Source organism: Pipistrellus hanaki (assembly GCF_964339955.1).
Source record: "Pipistrellus hanaki genome assembly, chromosome: 3".
Lineage (NCBI taxonomy): Eukaryota > Metazoa > Chordata > Mammalia > Chiroptera > Vespertilionidae > Pipistrellus > Pipistrellus hanaki.
The window spans coordinates 89,600,948-89,623,709 of record NC_140505.1 but is presented as its reverse complement, the minus strand read 5'-3'; the positions used below and the strand labels follow the sequence as shown (position 1 = coordinate 89,623,709).

Here is a 22,762-nt window from a genome sequence, read left to right as displayed (position 1 = left end):
ATTTTTGTTCCTATGTCATTCATTTCCACTCTGATGTTTATTTTTTTCCTTCCTTCTACTTACTTTGATTCTTTTTTTAAATAGTTCTTTTAGGTGAATGGTTAGGTTATTTCATGTTTTTCTTGCTTCTTGAGATAGGCCTGTAATGCTATGAACTTCCTTCTCTGGATTATTTTCACTGTGTCCCATAGATTTTGAATTGTTGTGTGTTCATTTTCATTTGTTTCCAAGTAACTTTTGATTTTCTTCCTTGATCTCATTGTTGACCTATTGGCCGGTTAATGGCATGTTATTTAGCCTCCATGTATTTGAATGTTTTTTTCATTTTTTAAATTGTAATTGATTTCTAGTTTCATACCACTGTGACTAGAGAAAATGCTTAATATGATTTCAATCTTCTTGAATTCATTGACTTAATTTGTGTCCTAAAATGTAGTCAATTTTTGAGAATGTTCTATGTGCACTTGACAAGAAGGTATATGCTGCTGCTTTGGGATGAAATGCTCTGTAAATATCAATTAAAATCCATCTGATCCAGTGTATTATTTAAGTTTGCCCTTGTTCATTTTAGTCTGAAAGATGTACTCATTGATTTTATTAATAATTGGGTGTTAAAAATCTACTATGACTGCATTGCTTTTGATCTCTTCCTTAATGTCCAACAAAATTTATTAATATAGTTAAATGTTTTTATGTTAGGTGCATATATGCTTACAAGGGAGATATTTTCTTATTGGATTCACTCCTTAGTATTATGTTATGACCTTCTTTGTCTCTTGTTATAGCCTTTGCTTTGAGGTCTATTTTGTCTAAGTATTGCACCCCCTCCTCTATTTTGCTTATATTTGCATGTAGTATTCTTTCCTATCCCTCTACTTTTAGTGTGTGTGTATCTTTTGTTATGGGTCCTGTATTTTTATCAATTCAGGTACCCTCTTTTTTTCATTGGAGCATTTATTCTGCTTACATTTATAATTATTATTGATAAGCATTTATTTATTGCCAATTTCTTCATTATACCTATCTTCCTTTCTCTCTATTTATTTTCTTTCCTCTTTTTAAAGCAGGCCTTTTAACATTTCTTACAATACTGGTTTGGTGTTAATGAACTTATTTATTTATTTGTCTTGGAAGCTCTTTATTTTGCCTTCAGTTTTAACGGATTTAGCCTTGTTGTAGTTTCTTGCTTTTCATCACTTTGAATATTTCATGTCAACCCTCTGGTCTGAAGTGTGTCTTTTGAGAAATCACCTAACAGTGCTATGGGAACTCCCTCATAGGTAATTAATTGTTTTTCTTTTGAAGCCCTTAAGATTCCTTTTTGTCTTTCACTTTTGCCATTTTGATTAAAATATGTCTTCATGTGTTTTTTTTGTTGTTGTTGTTGATCTTGATTGTGACTCTCTGTGCTTCCTGAACTTGTGTGACTTTTTTCTTCACTGGGTTAAGAAAGTTTTCTGTCACTATTTCTTCAAATAAGTTCTCATCCCTTGCTAACTTTTCTCTCCTGTAATATCCCTATGATACATATATTGTTATACTTGATGTTGTCCCAGAGGTTCCTTAGACATTCCTCATTTTTTAAATTCTCTTTTCTTTCTAATACTCTACTTGAATAGTTCTGTTATCATATCCTCTAAATTGCTGATTTGACACTCTGCTTCATCTAACCTGCTACTGATTTTTTCATTTCAGATATTGTATTCTTCATTTCTGATTGTTCTTTTTTATTATTTCTGTGTCATTTGTTTTTAATTCTGCTATCTATTTGTTTTAGTTCTCACTGAGATCATTCATTCTCCCTTTAAGGTCCTTGAGCATCCTCATGACTATTGTTTTAAACTCTGCATCTTATATTTCAGTTGCTTCCATTTTATTTATTTATTTATTTTTCTGGAGATTTCTCCTGTTCTTTCAGTTGAAGCATATGTCTTTGTCTTCCTATTTTGTCTCTGTGTATGAGGTAGCCTGCTATTACCTCCAAACTTGTTATTATGGATGTCTTGTTGGACTCAGTGGCATAATATTTTAGATCTACCTGAGCTCAGTGCCTCAGGGATGGTTTCTTATGGTTTTTGTGCATCTTCCTATTTTAGTGAATCTTGAACTGTTGGTCCTTTCTTGGGTGGAGTTAATATTTCTAGTTGGTTGATTATAAGGATAAATCTAGATCACTGTGTCTGAGACACTGTGCAAGGACTATCTCTCAAGGTGGAGTTGTTCCTAGCAGAATCTGATACCTGCCATAATCCCCCTCTAGTTGTGCTTCTTGTGTGGCTATTTGGATCCAGTTCTGGTGTGGTTTGATAATCACCACTTGTTTTTGTTTTGGGTCTTCTTTGGCAAGGTTTAGGTAGCAGTCAACATCAAACATCGTGTGTAACCAGCCTTGGGTTACTTGTCTGACACAACTATACTGTTCACTATGGCTGAATTTACCGGGCCTGGGTGTGCCTGGGAGAGGCTAATCAGTGTGCAATAATTGGTTTCCTCCAGCTTAGAGCTAGGAGAAGACCTTAAAATGTCCAGGGCTCCCTGATGTTTTCCTTCTCCTATCAGCTACAATATCTCCCCAGTAGTTGCCTGGTCTTTTTCCATAATCTTCCAAAGTAAAATTGTAAAGTGGGCCCAGACTGAGTGTGACCCGCTGACCCTTCTGCAGGTCACAAACTTGGTAGGGCATGGCAACTGGAATCAGGAGTACGAGTCTAGTTAGTCTCTTCCTTGAGAGCCATGTGATCAGATACTGAATGAGAGGAATGTGGTTCCTACTCCAGAGGCAAACCACTAAATGCCTATCAGTGTTTCCTACTGTAGCTTCCTCAGAGAAGTACATCTCAGGTTCATGTTGGGTGTAGCCAGCTATTCCTCTGCAGGAGCAAGTTCCACAGATGGGAGCCCTCTGGTCACATGAAAACAGATTCAAAAAGTTGTCCATTGAGTATGGTGCCAGCCAAGCATATAGGAAGGAGACAAACACTTTAGCCTGATCTCAGACTATAGTTTTTGAGGGACCCACACTTTGAATGCCCCAGCTTTAAGTAGTACTATCTTTCTCCCTGTGTACCTGAATTAAGCAAAGCAGGATATCTGGTACTTAGAAGGGCAGATCCAAACAGTCTCTCTTTGGGGCTGGTGCCTGCAAGCCTTTAGGACAGGGTCAGGAACTTCTTCTCCTTCCAGGGTAGCATGGGCTGAGCTTGCAGGGGAGATAGGAGTGACTCCCCAGTGATGTAGCCATAAAGCCCAGCACCAGTCCACCTAAATCCTGCACAAAAGCCTCCTTGGGAGACAAGCACAAAAACTTCCAACTCTGTGCGATACTCTGAAGTCCCTGCCTGACTGAACTCAATAGGGCAGGGTCAGCCAAGTTATTCAGTGGGTGGGGAAAGGGGCTCAGCTGTGGGCTCAAGATTGGCCCACTTGATAATAATGTCATTTGCTATATATGATAAACACAAAGAGCTTCTTTAGAATAAGAGCACCCAAATGATCACTACTTGGTGCAGACAGCAGACCCATCCACTGAACCTGAGCACAGCAGGGTGGTATTGCCAACAACTTGGGAACTGGGCAATGCATTCTCCAGGTTGGTGCTGTAACAATAAAAGTGCTCATTCCTGAGAAAGAGACATATGAATCTCTAGCAGATTCCCTTCTCCTCTAGGCCAACTAAATCTTCACTGATTTACACCACCAGATGTGCAGCAAACTCTTCTTTTCATGTCGGCTACTCTGAGTTGGGAATGCCTTTGTGCGATTGAGAACCCATATTCCTTGGGGGAGGTAGTTTTGCAGTTAAGACTACTCCTCATCTTCTTGGCAGCTGCTCATGGATGTTAGGGCCAGTCCTTTCTGTGTCTCTACCATCTTAACCATTTCTATGTGGCTTCTGCTGTAAATTCTTCATTATAATATTTCCGTTTATCTTATCTTCAAATATTTAGGTTGATTGTTGATAAGTTAACTGTAAATCTAGTTTGGCACTAGGAGCAGGTGAGTATAGCTTCCACCTACTTTGTATCCATCCAGGAATCCCCCATTTTCTTAAAGGTATTACCTCTTGGGTAGAGGTTTGTATGAATATATGGTATTATGTTAATGTGCAAATCACTGATTCTCTTTGTGAATCAGTACACAAACTTCCAAATATTTTATTGAATCCATATTTGTGAAAGTATTTTGTAAACCTAAAATACATAGTGAAAATACTAGTCATTATTATTTTACTCTTCACTGACATGAAGAGCAAAGACCATAAACTGACATCACTAATGATTTTCTTTCTTAGTTTTTTAGTCAGTTAATACTTAAATTGCATAATTTCTGGTTGATCATGTAGTTCACAGAATCTAGCAGAATGCAACTCAGTGTTCTTTATATGATGATTTTTTTCCTGTTCCAACAGTTACAGGATACTTGGCTATTTTTATTTAAGTGAATGACTAGCTTGAAAGGATTACAGTTTAGTTTGGAAGCTCTTCTCTTAAAAAATCTGTACTTGTCAGCTTTCCAAAATGGTCAAGTCAGAAACCAAACCCCCATGAGACTATGCACACATGTAAATAATATTTGTAAAATCTCTCAGAGTTAATGGCTATGAAATTTATAACAGCCTATTAGCTGGGGAACTTGCCTTTTGGATGGATTTCAGTTTTAGCCCAGTAATTATTTCTCCAGATTTCTCCCAATTCTAACGCAGAGTATTTTCAAAATTGGAAGATAGTCAGACATTATTCAAAATTATGTTTCTCAAACTTTTGAATTAATAAAGTACACCTAAAGTAAATTATGTTGATTTTAAAAATGTCATTTGTTATATATGGCAAACATAAAAGGAAGGCAATTATGGGAAGATTTAAGATACTGACCAATAGCTAAACAAGTATATCACAATAGCAAGGGACATTTCCAGGATAAATATGTGGCCTAAACTGGAAAGTGATTACCAAGAGCAGAGGGTGTAGGGGACCTTTATAAGGCAAACATATAAGAATCAAGAAGGCTCGTGTGGCATCTATAAAAATAAAAGGGTAATATGCTAATTAGAGTGGAACATCATTCTTCTGGACATCATTCCGGGCAACCTTCCTGAGTAAACCAGGGCCTGAGGGCAGCCAGACCAGATCCTGGTGCCTGCTGGTGGCTGGAGGAGGGAAGCCAGAGGGAAGCCAGTGCCGGCAGCTGGGGGAAGGAAGGCCTACTCTTGCACAAATTTTCAAGCTTCGGGCCTCTAGTATTTGATAAAATATTCAATATTTAGAAGACTAAAATAAAATCACAAATTCATATTAGTTTGTTTTGGTAATACATCAGAGTTGCCACAAAATGTTAAAGCTTAAAAAAACAGAAAATTTTTACTTTTGGGTGGACAAATGTTTCCATTAAAATAAGAAAAGCTAGATAAATTACATAAATCATATTTTATGAAAGCTTAGAAAGAATGAGTACTAGATGAAATAATGTTCTGGAGTAGAGGACCTGTTTCACCAAACTTAGAGACATTCGTTGATTTTGTGGGAAAGCAAATTATTGAGCTTATTCAATTAACAAAGCTTGATGAGGTGCCGGAAGCTAAATTAGTAATTTTAGTGGTTATGCTAAACTACACTGAAAATTGAGACTGATTTTCAGGGGCTGTTTCTTGATTCCATGGCTCTGTAGAAGTCTGGAGTGTTGGGACTAGACTTCTAAAAAGGCATAATGAAATCTCCTGCAGTTATATCAACTTAGGAAGGGGGAGGAAATCAGCCTGAAACTAATTACCAACTCCTGTCTTAAGACATTTGTCAGATTCTGAAGTGATACTGGCAAGAAATTGGAAATCTGGGTGGACATTTTTAATATTCAAAGATCAATCTTGTGCAGAATTTCAAGACTGGTGAGATAGATACCTACCATGTTTTTTATCCAAAGGCAAATGGCATATACTAAAATGATAGAGTTGACCCAGGAGTAGATAGATTCAAACTAAATCTTTAAGGGAATTCAGAACAAGCTTATTCTCAGATTTAATTGATATGATCATCAACTCAGATTATTTGCCAAACGGGAAAAGAAAAATAGTCTAGTGAAAGATGACATCATCTGGAGTTTCATGTTCTATTGTACAGTGGTTAGCCTTCAATCAAATATTTAACAATGAGAGTTACAAAAACACAACTATAAATAAAAATAAAAAATAACCAATCAGACTTGGCTCAGTGGATAGAGTGTCAGCCTGTGTACTGAAGGGTCCCAGGTTCAATTCCGGTCAAGGGTACATGCTGGGTTATGGGCTCATCCCCACTGGTGGGTGTGCGGGAGACAGCTGAGCAATGATTCTCTCGTCATTGATGTTTCTATCTCTCTCTCCTTCTCCCTTCCTCTCTGAAATCAATAAAAATATATTTATAAAAAGAACCAATCATAAAGGCATGGTTAATCCAGAAGTTGTAGTTAGAAGTAAAGGATTTTGAAATACCTGTAACTATGATTAATATGTTCAAGAATTTTTTTAAAATTTAGACAAAGTATATGAAAGTATAAAATATTATCATAATAGTATCAAAGTATAAAATATCAAATCAATATTCTATAATGGAAAAAATGTGATAGTTAAAATCAACAACCCAAGAAATGAACCAGCAGATTGGATGCATTAGATGACAAGGTAGATAAAGCAAAAAAGAGACCACAGAATATATTTGAATAGAAGCATGGAAACTACTGAACAATAAGAGAACCCAGGGCGGTTTTCCTTAGTGGTTAGTTAGAGCATCGTCCTGCAGATCAAAGGGTTAAGAGTTCGATTTCCAGTGAAGGGCACATACCTTGGTTGTGGATTCACTCCCCAGCCCGGGTCCGGGGTGAGAGGCAACCAATCAACGTGTCACTGTTATGACAATGTTTTTCTCTTTCCTCTCAACCCTCCCTTCTACTATGTCTAAAAAATTAATGGCAAAAAAAATCTTTGGAGGAGGATTTAAAAAATAATTGTTTTTAAAAGAGCAATATTCTGGTAAACAATGAATGTTCATTATACAAAGCAATTACTGTTATGCCTAAATTATATTTAGAATTAAAATGCCTGGCAACTATAATGTAAAAGGTCAAAGTACAGGTAAACAGGTTTTAAAGTGTCTAAGGTTTTAGTATTATAGAGTAATTGGCAACTTTCTTTGTCATTATGCCTGTGATTATTTTGAACTTCCTCCAACATCCTACCAAATGCCTTTTCTCTTTAAACCTATGTTCCTAGATGAACTTGCTTCCTATTCATAAAGAATATTCTGACTTTTTCATGTTGATAGTTACAATCAAATTATAGACATTTACAAAAATATCTGTTTTTATTTAGAAACTACAGGCCCTGTGCACAAAATTTGTGCACCGGGGTGTGTGTCTCTCAGCCCAGCCTGCACCCTCTCCAATCTGAGACCCCTTGAGAAATATCTGACTGCTTTTCTTACCAGGATCAGGCCTAAATGAGCAGTCTGACATCCCACTCACAATTGGGAACTGCTGGCTCCCAACTGCTCACCTGCTTGCCTTCCTGATTGCCCCTAATCACTTCTGCCTGCCAACCTAATCACCCCCTAACTACTTGCCTGCCAGCCTGATTGATGCCTAACTGCTCCCCTGCCAGTCTGATTGCCCCCAGCTGCTCTCCCATGCAGGCCTGGTCACCCCTAACTGCCCTCCCTTGCAGGCTTGATTGCTCCCAACTGCCCTCTCTTGCAGGCCTGGTCCTCCCAACTGTCTTCCCCTGCTGGCCATCTTGTGGTGGCCATATTGTGCCCACATGAGGGCAGCCATCTTTGACCACATGGGGTCAGCCATCTTGTGTGTGAAGTGATGGTCAATTTGCATATCACTCTTTTATTAGCTAAGATTAAATATGTTGGAGATACATTCTTTATACTGAAGTAACTTAAAAGGTCTCTTTGCACTGTGAACTCTTAGCAGATTCGGTTCCTTTACTCTGTTAGGTCAGACATTCCCAAATCAGTGATGCCTTTCTTTTTCTTTCTTTCTTTTTTGGGGGCAGAATTTATGGTTTTATTAACACAAATACAATGTGTACACAGTCTGTCTATTCATTTTCTTTGCTGCACAGCCTGGCATTGGGATTGGTGAATGATAGCCAGCTGCTCTTTCCACAATGGCTTTGAGGTTATTTGAGGAGATGATGTGAGCAATATCAGCACAGTGAGATTTGTTCCACATCAGCAGTACTTTAAGCTCCTTGACGTTATGGACCAGAAACTTCTGAAAGCCCCTGGACACCATGTGCTTTGTTTTCTTGTTGCTCCCATAGCCAATGTTGGGTGTCAAGATCTGGCCTTTGAATTTTCTGTGCACCTTATGGTTAATGCCTCTGGATTTCCACCAGTTGCACTTAATTTTGACATATTGATCTGACTGGTGCCAGATGAACTTCTTGGCCCTCTTTTGGACAATTTTGGGTTTCACAAGGGGCCTGAGGTCAGCTATCATGCTAAGTAGGAGATGGTTTCCACCTCTACTGGCAGTGCTGAGGAAGAGCAGTGCTGCCTTTCTTGATATAGTTTCTATACTTTATACCACAGCACTTATGGCTGTTGATATAGTTTATTATATGTTCTTAGCATTTGGCTTGAGTAGGTTACCCCATGGCTTCTGAAACTTGGAAGTGATTAATATATAAGCCTGTACAGATGGTATCAAGTGATGCTTAGGTTGTCTTGACCTAAATAGAAGATCTCAGAATGTAATAATTTTTCTTTAAATGATGGCTCATGAAACTTTATGGATGTTCAGAAGTATAATAATACAGTTATTTTTTTAGAGAACTATAAAGGGATCCAAACTTAAGAGACATATATATATATATATATATATATATATATATATATATATAGTATATATATCTCATATATATCATATCTAGAAAACAATTTAAAGAGCTTATAAGAATCTCATATTTAGAAAACACTTTAAAGAGCTTATCATAAGAATGGAGATAAATGTATTCTTTAGAGCAGATTCCTCTGCTTTTTGTTTACTCTTTTCTCTTACTTTTAGAACCAATGAAATATAAAACTAATGTAGTATTAACCTTTAAAATAAGTATTCAAATTATCAATTTACATTATTACATTAATGACATAAAAATTTAGTATAATTTTAATCAGAAAATATTTTCATAAAAATTAGTCTGTTTCAATAATATAGTTTTTAAAAATTTGCATTTACCTCAGTTATCCAAATACTGATTTTGTATGTCCCAAGTGACTCTGACAATAGATAGAATAATGTTGAAATATAAATATAAAGCATATAAAGAGAGAAAAAAATAAGTATGTTACCTGACCACTTCTTTGGCAGTGGCTGGCCCTTTTGCATGTAAGAAAACCTCTAGGTTCTTGACACATGAAGGAAAATTTTGAAGACCCAAGGCCAGGTGAAAGTGAGAACTAGGCAAGTTTTATTCAGAGAAAAAGAAGTTGGCCTCTTTTTAACAGCTACATAGTATTCCATTATATAGATGTACCACAACTTTTTTTTTTTTTTATCTACTCATCTATTGATGGGCTGTTTTCAGATCTTAATTATTATAAATAATGCTGCTATGAACATAGGGGTGCAAATAATTTTCTTATTGGTGCTTCAGAATTCTAAAATATATTCCTAGAAGTGGGGTTGCTGGATCAAAAGGCAATTCTACATTTGATATTTTTTTTTAAAGCTGAAAACTTTATTTATTTATTTCCTTTTTAATTTTTCTTATTGATTAAGGTATTACATGTGTTCATATCCTTACCTTGCCCCTCTACCCCACTCACATATGTACCCTCAACCCCTAGTGTCTTGTGTCCATTGGTTATGCTTATATGCATACATACATGTCCTTTGGTTGACCTCTTACCTCTCTCCCCCATCCTCAGCTTTCCCACTGTAATATGACAGTCTGTTTGATGATTGTCTGCCTCAGTATCATTCTTTTTGTTCATCAGGTTATAATGTTCTTAATTATTCATAAGTGAGTGAGATCATGTGGTATTTCTCCTTCAATGACTGGCTTATTTTGCTTAGAATAATGCTCTCCAGTTCCATCCATACTGCTGCAACTGGTAAGAATTCCTTCTTGCCAAAACCGGTTTGGCTCAGTGGATAGAGTGTCAGGCTGCAGACTGAAGGGTCCCAGGTTCGATTCCAGTCAAGGGCATGTACCTTGGTTGTGGGCACATCCCCAGTAGGGGGTGTGCAAGAGGCAGCTGATCGATGTTTCTCTCTCATTGATGTTCCTAGATTTCTATCCTTCTCTCTTCCTCTCTGAAAAAACTCAATAAAAGATATATATATATTTTAAAAGATATATATTTAAAAATAATTCCCTCTTTTTTTAAAGCAGTGTAGTATTCCATTGTGTAGATGTATCATTGTTTTCTAATCCACTCATCTGTGGAAGGGAACTTAGGCCGTTTCCAAATCTTAGCTATGGTGAATTGTGCTGCTATGAACATAGGGGTGCACATATTTTTCTGATTGGTATTTCTAGTTTCTTGGGATATATTCCTAGAAGTGGAATCACTTGGTCAAATGGGAGTTCCATTTTTAGTTTTTTGAGGAAACTCCATACTGTTCTTCTCAGAGGCTGCACCAGTCTGAATTCCCACCAACAGTGCACAAGGGTTCCTTTTTCACCAAATCCTTGCCCAGCACTTGTCATTTGTTGATTTGTTAATGATAGCCATTCTGACAGGTGTGAAATGGTACTGCATTGTCGTTTTGATGTACATTTTAGAGATTGTAAGTGACTTTAAGCATGTTTTCATATGTCTCTTGGCCTTCTTTATGTCCTCTTTCAAAAAGTATCTATTTAGATTCATTGCCCATTTTTTGATTGGGTTGTTTATCTTCCTTTTCTTAAATTGTATGACGGCCCTGAAAATATTGGAGATTAAACCCTTATGGAGATTACATCGAAAATATGTTCTCCCATACAGTGAGCTTTTTTGTTGTTTTGTTGGTAGTTTCTTTTGCTGTGCAGAAACTTTTTATTTTTATGTAGTCCGATTTGTTTATTTTCTCTTTAGTTTCTAGTTGATCCCTTTTCATATTCTCAAGGGTCTTGTTTAATTTATCAGCCTTTCCTAGGAAATTCTTGTAAAGCCTTAAAACTGTGGTTTTTGAATTTTATATTCAGCCTTTTGCTTTCCTCCATTTCCTTCAATTGAGGCCTGCCTCTTTTTCTCTGCATTTTAGCTGCTTCCCTGAGTTGATGGAGTGGCTTTGCATGCTAAGTGTCCTAGCAGGGTCCAGTACCCCAGCCTCCCCAGTTTCCTGTGATGGATCCTCTTGGTGCAGCCCTTTGTGGGCTGTATGAGCAGTCTTGTTGTAGTTAAGCCTTGCTTGTTGTTGGTATCAATAAGGAGAGTTGATCTCTAAGCCAAATGGCTCTGAGGATCAACAGTGTCTCTGCTAGGAGGGTTTCTGTGCTCAGCTTGGATGGGGCAGAGTCTCAGGGTGGTGCAGACAAGCTTTGGTTTCCCATCAATACTGCCCTAAGAGAGCCCTGTTTTCCGGGTCCTGAGCAATGGCTGCTGGCCACACACACCTCTGAAAGAAGGTTCCTTTCGAGTTTCACCTGCTTCCTGACAGTCCAATTTCTTCCCTACCAGAGCTGGCTATCAGTGCAATCAGGAGGTTTTGTTTTTCTCTTCAACGAAAAAGCTAGCCATGTTAGCTGCCCACCCTCCCATGTGCGCCACAAGTGATCCAATGGCATATTCAGCCACTCGCCCTTTCCGCACTCACGGATCTCCGCACCTCCACAGCTCCTGAGGCTCAGCGTCCCTCCCTTTTTTTTTCTAGTTGGTAGAGCTTCCTCTCAGCCAGCTTTCTGGTGTTTCTGGATGATGTCCACTCTGTTTTCAAGTTGTAATTTTAAAATTGTTGTGGTAGGCTACATTTAGGTGTTTAACTTATGCTGCCATCTTGGTTTCTTCCAAATTACTACAATTTTTATATAATACCTCCATCATTATACCAAACAATACTAGGCAGAAAACTATTCCTGGAACTTTAACTTTTTACTGGTGGATCATCTAATGGGAAAGCTTCCTATGATACAATAAATTCAGACTGAGTCATACTGACCAGTAATACTTCTGTACAAAGAATTGAACTAGAAGCTATTAAGGCTGCATTGCAGGATTTCCAAGAGCCTCTTAATATCGTCTCTTATTCCTTTTATTATACAAATTTAGTGAATAGAATTGTAACTGCCCAGTTGAAATGACTGCCCCAACTGCCCTCTCCTGCAGGCCTGATTCTCCCAACTTCTCTCCCCTGTAGGTCATCTTGTGACAGCCATCTTGTGTCCACATGGAGTGGCCATCTTTGACCACATGGGGCAGCCATCTTGGGTATTGGAGTGATGATCAATTTGCATATTACCTCTTTATTGTATAGATGATTAACAATTCAGTCTCTAGAATAATAAAGACCTGGGTTTGAAGAGTAGACATTTAATAAAAACTAATATATTCTTACTTTCATAATATAGTAGAACTCCTGCTAGACAGGTAAAACTTTACCTCGTAATATGTAGTTTGAAAGTTGCAAAACACTGGCCTGTCAGTTTTTTAAGGTTCCATCCAATGCAGAAAATTTTTCATTCCATTTATTTTACTTGAGCTCAACTGTGTACCTGCCACTGTGTGAAGTGATGGAGTAACAGAAATGAATGAAGCAGTGGTCCAGCTCTTGAGGAGCTTACAATTTAAAGAGGAAAACCAACATGGTATCAGTACCTATTCTTAATACCCAGGGTGTAGGAACACTGAACTGGAAATGTCCACAGACATTTGGTTCTCTGCAGCCTGAAATGACTTAGTGACCAAAGTTTATTTTTATTATTTAATCAAGTTCAGCAGATTGTATAACAGAGACAATATCCTTTTCATATCACTCACATCAGGGCTCCTAGCATCTTACCTGGTCCTTTAACAAAAGGAAATGCACATGCTGTTCAATTGGTTGTTTTATTAAAAGAAACCTTAGTATCTCATCAGTTTTTACAGCAGCCTGTAAAAATGCTGTCTAAACAATTCTCAATCTCTTGATAATAGGCAAAACAGATTATTAAGGATGTTCCACTTGCATGTTATATCTACCTCAAGGGCCTAACACAGGAGTCAAGCCTAGAAGTTTGCTAAGAGACTATATCTGGCAAATGGATATAATGTGTTATACTTCCTTTGGACAACTTGGGGCATTACATGTCTCTGTAGACACCTTTTCAAAAGTAATATGGACTACTGCATCTACAGGAGAAATAGCAAATATTCAAATACAGGTTATTAATCATTTCCTAGCTGCTTTTGCCATCATGTGAGTCCCAAAAATTATTAAAACTGATAATGCGGCCGAAACCGGTTTGGCTCAATGGATAGAGCGTAGGCTTGGGGACTGAAGGGATCTGGTTTCGATTCTGGTCAAGGGCATGTATCTTGGTTGCGGGCATATCCCCAGTAGGGGGTGTGCAAGAGGCAGCTGATCGATGACTCTCTCTCATTGATGTTTCTAGCTCTCTATCAGCTCTCTATCTCTCTCCCTTCCTCTCTGTACAAAATCAATAAAATATATTAAAAAAAAAACACACAAAAAAAACCCTGATAATGTGCCAAAACCGGTTTGGATCAATGGATAGAGCGTTGGACTGCGGACTAAAAGGTCCCGGGTTCGATTCTAGTCAAGGGCATGTACCTTGGTTGCGGGCATATCCCCAGTAGGGGGTGTGCAAGAGGCAGCTGATCGATGATTCTCTCTCATTGATGTTTCTAACTCTCTATCCCTCTCTCTTCCTCTCTGTAAAAAATCAATAATATATATATATTTTTTAAAAACTGATAATGCGCCTCCTTACACAAGCTGTCAATTCTAGGAATTTTGTAAAAGGTGGAAAATTCAGCACATTACAGGAATACCATATAATTTCCAAGAACAGGCCATTATTGAACGACAGCATCAGCAACTAAAATCCCAACTTAAAAAACAAAATGGGGGGATGATGGAGAAATCACCTGCAGGTAGGCTCCACCAAGCCTTAATTACTTTAAATTTTTTCACTTGTGATGCTGATGGAAGGACACCTATGCAGCTACATTGGTGTCAGAATAAAACAAAAGAAAATGCTCTAGTTAAATGAAAAGATCCCAAATCTGGTTTATGGAAGGGACCTGATTCATTATTAACCTTTGGCAGAGGTTATGCTTGTATATTTCCAGAGAATTTTTCCAAACCCATGTGGATTCATGTTAGAAATATTAAACTGCAACAGGGATCCAAGAGAGAAAGTAGCTATACTAATGAGGACCTTGTGCCTGGAGCCACGCCATGCAGCTGCAGTCAATCAACTACCTCAGCCACAGAGAGTAGCGACTCCAAGCAATCCACTAAGGATGAGGAGCAGGAGGAAGATGAGCTGGACCACAAACAGCTCGGAGACCACCTGGGGCATGGTAAAGAAGACGGTACATAACGCCTGAGAACATCTGTCTTTCTTGCCATGCTAGCAGTAATCAGCTGTATGGTAATATTACCTGGGGCAAATTGGGAAGTATTTTGGACTTATGTTCCAAACCCTTCATGGGTAAGAACCCTTATGTGGGCTGATCCTCCACCTAATGTAGTCACCAATAATACCAAACACCTTGGTTATCCAGGAGGAACATGGGTGGGGCAAGGAAATAATTACACAGGGGTCTCCACCCAGCTTCCCTTTTTTTGTATGACACAAAAATCAAACCACTGCTCCTTTGTGTATAAAAGTAAAGAGAGGCTTCTGGTTGCATGGGCACCAAAGAAGGGGAGGCAAAAGCAAAAATATGTCTTATCATTACTTGCTCCTGGGAGAGGTGCAAAAATGTAACTAAGACCTTGTCTATACAAAAAGAAATTGACAGCCAGTTTGAAATTAAATTGCCATTGCCTAGAGCAAAGAATATATTTGCATGATATTATTCTACAATGTCATTACATTTCCCCCAGATTTCTGTTACCCCCATTACCTATAAAGTACCTCACACCCTTAGGAATCAATAAAAAATCATCTTCTTGGTGCTTGAAGACAAAGGTAACACAACTCTTGATATTTTAGAATTACAATAGCATATCGTACAATTATCTCAAACAAACTTCAAACTAAGTTTGGCAGCAATTTAAAAAGGACTTGGAGAGATTTAATCCCTTCCATTGTGTAGAGGGCCCCCTAGAAAGCACCCATTTTGCCAAGAGGGATGCTCTTCTAACAATCCAATTGTTCACAGTTGTTGCCTGAGCTTTCTGTTCATGCTAAGATTGAAGCTTTGTGGTGGCTGGTACCATGGATCTGTCTCTTGCCCAATGGTGTGAGCTGGGCCTCCCTGGAGAAGAAACCTGGTTTCCCCAAGATATGTGATCAGTGCTGGGGCCCCGCCAGCAGGCGAGGGTATCCCAAGGCAGGTGCTGGACATGGAAGCTACGAGGGCATAGCCTACCAAGGAGACAGAACTAAACCTCACATCAACCTACTTTGCCCTGGAGGATGGCTGGTTAGCCAGAGATGGGTAAGATTCCTCCGGAAAGGAACAACCTAAGACAGGCACAGTCACAGAGGGGCAATCAGGAGATAACTTTGGGGTCAACAAAGGTAGGGAGCCCTCACCCCCTAACATTGTAAGGGCTTTAACCCTTACCACTTCTGAGGGAAATCTCCTGACCTCATGGCTGCTTCACTTCCCATGCCCAGCTCAGATTGGAACCCAGACAACAGACAGAGACTTGGCCAACAACAGCTGCCCTATATCTAAATCCAGCTTAGCACCAGAAATGCTCAGAGCCTACTCAAGAATGCAAGATATCCTTTCTACTGATATTTACAGGGTAAACTAAGATTGTTGTTAGGGTATTAAATTTGACAGTAAAATAGTAGTCAAGTTTTCAGCAGTATCAGTGAAGAAGTTCTTTCAGCATATGTCTGAGATTTTGCTGCCTGTGAATTCCTCTAGTATTTTTATGGTTTCCCATCTTATGTTAAGTCCTGTATCCATTTTGAGTTTATTTTTGTGTATAGTGTAAGTTGGTAATCATGTTTCATTTTCTGGCATTTATCTTTTTAATTTTCCCAACATCATTTATTGAAGAGACTGTCTTGAGTCCATTATATGTTCTTGCCTCCTTTGTCAAATATTAATTGAGCATAGTGGCTTGGGTTGATATCTGGATTCTCTATTCTATTCCATTGATCTATATGTCTGTTCTTGTGCCAGTACCAGGCTGTTTTGAGAACAATGGCTTTGTAATACAGCTTGAAATCTGGTAGTGAGATCCTAACTACTTTATTTTTTTTTCTCAGGATTGCTGCGGTGATTCAGGGTCTTTTTTTATTCCAGATGGATTTTTGGAGAGTTCATTCACTGTTGGTGTATAAAAATGCCATAGATTTCTCGGAGTTAATTTTGTGTCCTGCTACATTGCCGAATTCATTTATTAAGTCTGTGAGTTTTTTGATGGAGTCTTTTGGGTTTTTTATGTATAATATCATGTCATCTGCAAATAAGGACAACTTTACTTCCTCTTTTCTAATTTGGATGCCTTTTATTTCTTCTTCTTATCTAATTGCAATGGCTAATACAGTTCTATGTCAAACAGGAGTGGTGAGAGTGGGCATCACTGTCTTGTTCCTGTTCTTAGGGAAAATGGTTTTAGTTTTTGTCCATTGAGTATGATGTTAGCTGTGGGTTTATCATAGATAGCTTTTATTATGTTGAGGTATGATCCTTCTATTTCCCCTTTGCTGAGAGTTTTTATCAAGAAAAAGTGTTGGATTTTGTCAAATGCTTTTTTTGCATCAATTGATATGACTATGATTTTTATCTCTCAATTTGTTTATATGATGAATCATGGTTATTGATTTGCAGATATTGTACCATCCTTGCATACCTGGGATACATTCTACTTTGTCATGGTATATGATCTTTTTAATGTGCTGCTGGGTCTGACTTGCTAGAATTTTGTTGAGGATTTTGGCATCTATGTTCATGAGGCATATTGGCCTGTAATTCTCTTTCATTGTGTTGTCTTTACCTGATTTTGGTATTAGGGTGATTCTGGCTTCATAGAAGAAGCTTGGAAGTGTTTCTTCCTCTTGAATTTTTTGAAATAGTCTGAGGAGGATAGTTTAAGTTCTTTCTTGAATGTTTGATAAAACTCCACTGGCCCAGGCTTTTGTTTGCTGGAAGGTTTTTTATGACTGCTTCAAGTTCTTCCATAGTTATTGGTCTATTGAACTGTTTATATTCTGCCTGATTGAGTTTTGGAAAGTTATATTTTTCTAGGAATATGTCCATTTCCTCCAGGTTGTCCAGTTTGTTGGAATAAAGTTGTTTGTAGTATTTTGTAACAATCCTTTGTGTTTCTGTGGGTTCTGTTGGTATTTCACCTCTTTTATTTCTGATTTTGTTCATTTGAGTCCTCTCTCTTTGCTTCTTGGTGAGCCTGGCTAGAGGTTCATCAATCTTATTTATCCTTTCAAAGAACCAGGTCTTGGTTTTGTTGATCTTTTGTATTGTTTCTTTGGTCTCTAATCTTTATTATTTCCTTCCTACTGCTTACACTGGGCTTTTCTTATTTCTCTTTCAAACTCTTTGTGTTGTAGAGTTAGTTGATTTATTACCATTGTAGGCTTGTAGAGCTATGAACTTCCCTCTCAAGACTGCTTTCGCTGTGTCCCATAGGTTTTGAATTGTTGTGTTTTCATTATCATTTGTTGCTATGATGATTTTTTTTCCATGATGATTTTTATTTCTTCCTTGATCTCCCTGTTAACCCAGTCATTGTTTAATAGCATGCTGTTTAGTCTCCATGTGTTAGATTTTTTGGATTGTTTTTATTGTAGTTGATTTCCAGTTTTATGCCACTGTGATCTGAGAAGATACTCAGTATGATTTCTATCTTCTTGAATTTGAAATGATTTTGTCTATGTCCCAGCATATGTTTTATCTTTGAAAATGACTCATGAGCACTTTAGAAGAATGTATATTATGTGGCTTTGGGGTGAAATGTTCTGAAGATGTCAATTATTTCCATCTAGTCTAATGAGTTGTTTAGGATTGTTTCTTTGCTGATTTTTTGTTTAGAGGATTTGTCCAATGGTTTTAGTGGGGTATTAAAGTCTCCTAATATGAGTTTATTGCTGTCAGTCTCTCCCTTGATATCCTCCTGGATTTTTTTTTTTTAATATATATTTGTGTGCTTTTGTATTATGTGCATATATGTTTACCAGAGTTATTTCTTCTTATTGGATTGCTCCCTTTAGTATTATGAAGTAACCTTCTTTATCTCTTGTTATGTCCTTCACTTTGAGATCTAATTTGTTAGATATAAGTATTGCTACCCCAGCTTTTATTTTATTTTATTTTATTTATTTATTTTTTTATTTTTTTTCATTTCCATTCACCTGGTAAACATTTTTTCATCCCTTTACCCTCAGTCTGCGTGAGTCTTTTTTTCCTGAGGTATATTTCTTGTAGACAGCAGATAATGTGTCTTGTTTACTTATCCAATCCTGTGTCTTTTAATTGGGGGCATTTAATCCATTTACATTTAAAATTATTATTGATAGGTACTTATTTGTCACCATTCTTATTCTTTATCCCTGTGTTCTTTCTTTGGTTTCTATATTTTTTTTACAGCAGACCCTTTAACATTTCTTGCAGTGCGAGTTTATTGGTGATAAATTTTTCTTAGTCCTTTTATGTCTGTGAAGCTCCTGATTTCACCTTCAATTTTGATTGACAGCCTTGATGGGTACAGTATTCTTGGATTCAGACCTTTTCTTTGCATAACTTTATATATTTCATTCCATTCCCTTCTGGCCTGTTGAGTTTCTGTTGAGAAATTAGTTGCTAGTCTGATGGGGGTTTCTTTGTATGTAACTTTCTGTCTCTCTCTGGCTGCTTTTAAGATTCTTACTTTGTCGTTGTTGTTTGCCAATTTAATTATAATGTACCTTGAAGTTAGTCTTTTGGAGTTCATTTTGTTTGGGACTCTGTGAGCTTCTTGGATTTGTGTGGTTTTTTTTTTCCTTATATCGGGGAAGTTTTCTGTCATTATTTATTGAAACAGGTTTTCTATTCCTTGCTCAGTTTCCTCTCCTTCTGGCACCCCTAAATGCAGATGTTGTTTAGTTTTGTGTTGTCCCACGGTTCCCTTATGCTCTCCTCCTCCTTTTTATTTTTACTTTTTTCTAGAAGCTGCTCTAATTGGATAGTTTTTTCCACCTTGTCTTCTAGCTCACTGATGTAGTCTTCTACTTCTTGTAGTCTATTCTTGATGCTCTCTATTGAGTTCTTTACAGCAGTGATGTAATTTTTCATTTCTTCTTTGTTCTTCTTCATTTCCTCTTGATTATAACTCATATTGTTGAATTTGGCTTCCATTCTTTTCAGTTGCCTTATTACGTTTCTCTGAATTCTTTATCTGACATGTTGTTATTCTCTATTTTGTTTACTTCGTTTTCTAGTGATGCCTGCATTTTTTTTTTTCATATGCAAACTGTTTCTTTGTCTCCCTATGGCCTCTCTACTCTGAATATCTGGTTATGTAGTTCTCTCTATCCTGCGTTGATTTAAAGGCACAAAATAAAAAACAGCGAGGAACAAAACACAAGGCACTGAACAGAAATGTATTCATGCTATTGATAACCCCAAATAAATATGACTACTAGAAAAAGGCAATTTTGGGAATAAGAGAGAAAGAAGACAAGGAAAGAGGGGGAAAAGGGAGTGTCAAAATGAAATTGGTAAATCAGGGAAAAAAGTAAGAAAGCAAAGAAAGAGACTAAGAAAGAAAAGGGCACCAAACTATATATATTGGGAGAAAACTCCAATAAAACAGTCACTAATCCCAGCAATTGCCAGCAACAAGTACCTGGAGATTGATACAAACTACCAACAACAATTATTATGAAATGAGGCGAGGAAAAACCAATGCAAAAACAAACAAAAACAAAGCAAACAAAATAAAACAAAAAATAAGCTAAATAATTTCACAAAAAAACATAAAGAATCAATATAGTCAACATTCAAGCAAACAATAGCATAAGGACAGAGAGAAAAACAATTTTTTGATAGTTAAGACAGAGAAGAAAGAAGTGTGTATGGACTTGGAGCAGGGGATTGGAAATTAGACATATATGTAGGGTCAAATTTTAACAGGGGGTAGACAGAAAGAATGGGGAAAATCTAAAGGAGGAAAGGGGTAAGAGAAACAGGACAACAAATGGGGAAAATTTAGGAAGAGAATTATGGCATAAAGGTAGAGTTGAGATAGAGTAAAACGATGCAAAAAGAAAGATGATGATAGAATGTAGAACACTAATCTCAAAGTAAAATAAAGTGAAAATAAAATGACATTTAATATATATATAATTCATTTGCCTCTCAGCATAACCATTATTGCTTCTCTCACTTTTTGTTCTTATGTGTTTATTTCTAGTCTGCAGATGCAATATTTTTTAAAGAAAAGAAATGGGGGAGATGGTGGAAACCGATCATTGTCTCACTAATTAGAAAGGTGGGGGCAAGGAAGCTGAAAGGCTGGTTAACCTTGAAGCTCTGAAAGGTCAGAACCAACCACTCCCTATCTAATTGAAACAATGGTAGCAGAAGCAACTTCCCCACCAAATAATCATGTAAATACTTACTGATAAGATAATCTGCCTGTTACTGAAATTGCCTGCTAAGGGCAGTGGGTATATCCCAAACCTGAATAAAAGGGATGGCAAGGTCAAAGCAAAGCATAACCCTTCCCCTAGAGATGGGCTCCTGCCTGGCCCCCAATATTCCCAAATTAATACTTTTCTAGTCTCTTTCATTTGTGTGAGGCCTTATCCAGAACCTGACCCTTAACCTGAATCCTAAACCACATGGGACGTGAAAGGGGTTCCCACAATGGTGTATGATCCTTCTAATGTATTGCTGTATCTGGTTTGCTAGAATTTTATTGAGAATTTAGCATCTTAATTATTGTAAATAATGATTCTATGAACATAGATGAAATATGGTAGCAATCATACTTGGGTAAAAACTGCTGTTTGAATTTTAACCTTGCTATATGACTTCGACCTTTGATTACTTGCTTAAACAATAGGGTAGTTACAGGAGATTGGAATGTAGCTTGGAATGGACTCAGTAGCTTCAGGGGTAGAAACTATAGATAACCTTTAGTTCTGCTTTTGTATTATGGGCAAGATAGGGCCACATTCCAATGTTCAGCAGGGTGTGACTGGGAACCAACCCTGCAGGCTGTCCCCAGTCTTTAGAATTTAGTCTTTAGGATTTAGGAACAGATAACTGATTGGCCAGTTCTTTGTCCTGAGGGGCCAATCAGGGTTGGCTGAGGCAGTGACATCACCACCGACCTGAGTAAAACCCCTGGACTGGGCGATATTCGCTCTCTTCCTCTTCCGCCATGCTGCCGGCATGAGTGGGACAGCCCATGCTAGCATGGAGATGGCTCTTTTGTTTATTGCATTGGACTCGGCTCCCTGGTGGTCCTTGGGGATCACGAATTCGTCTGGTATCCCCAGCCAGGACCATGAGGGACCCCGGTCCGGAGAGCCTGACTGGCCGTGGTGGTAGGTGTGTGTTTGTCTGTGTTTTTGTGTGAGTGCTCTGGAGGGACTGTCCCTCAATTGGGGCTCTCACCTGGGTGTTTGCTGGCTGCTGCGTCAGCCAAGGTTTGAGCCCGGATTCGAATCTGTAATAAATTCTAGCATGCTTAATCAAATTGGCTCCGGTGGTCCATCTCTTGGGGACTCGCTTCGTAACAATAGAGGTGCATATATTTTTCCTGATTGGTGCTTCAGAATTCTTAGAATATATTCCTGGGAGTGGGGTTGCCTGGTCAAAAGGCAGTTCCATTTTTTATTTTTTTGAGGAAAGTCCATACTGTTTTCCATAGTGGATGCACCAGTCTGCATTCTCACCAGCAGTGTACTAACTAGGGTTTCCTTTTCTCCATATTCTCACCAGCACTTGTTTGTTGATTTATTGATGGTAGCCATTCTGGCAGATGTGAGGTGATGACTCATTGTGGTACATTTACACAATGGAATATAATGCAGCTATAAATATATATATATATATATATATATATATATATATATATATATATATCTTATCCTTTGAGGCAACATGGAAGGACCTGGATAATATTATACTAAGCAAAACAAGCCAGTCAGAGAAAGATAAGTATCACTTGATCTCACTCACATGAACAAAATAAACTGAAGAACAAAATAGATCCAGAGACATAGAAGCATGGAATAGACCACATGTGTCAAACACAAGGCCCGCGGGCCAAATCCAGCCCACCAGGCCTTGCAATGTGGCCCACACCGTGCTGTCATCGCTGCACTCCGCTGTCAGTTTATGACATTGTCAGTTTATGACTGTTCAGTAAACCATTCGGCCCGCGATTTAGGCTGGATTTTAGATTTTGGCCCCTTCTCTGATTGAGTTCGACACCCCTAGAATAGACTGATGAATCTCAGAGGGAAGGTAGGGGTGGAGATGAGAGTGGAAAGAGATTAATCAAAGAATTTATATGCATATATGCATAACCCCTGGAAACAGAAAATAGGGTGGTAAAGGCCTAGTCAGAGGTGTGGGTGGAGTGGGTCAATGGAGAAAAAGCAGGGGGATATCTATAATATTTTCAAAACTCAAAATTAATTTTAAAAAAAGGTAAA

General features: G+C 37.9%; 1 protein-coding gene and 1 pseudogene across 3 annotated transcripts in view; both read right to left on the bottom strand.

Annotated features, from left to right (window-relative positions):
• Positions 1-22,762, bottom strand: part of LOC311620280 (tigger transposable element-derived protein 1-like) — an 87,722-nt gene that overhangs the window by 48,805 nt on the left and 16,155 nt on the right. The window lies entirely within an intron of this gene.
• On the bottom strand, positions 8,075-8,478 carry LOC311620322 (large ribosomal subunit protein eL32-like; annotated as a pseudogene). The gene has a single exon. The product of its transcript is annotated as a large ribosomal subunit protein eL32-like (transcript).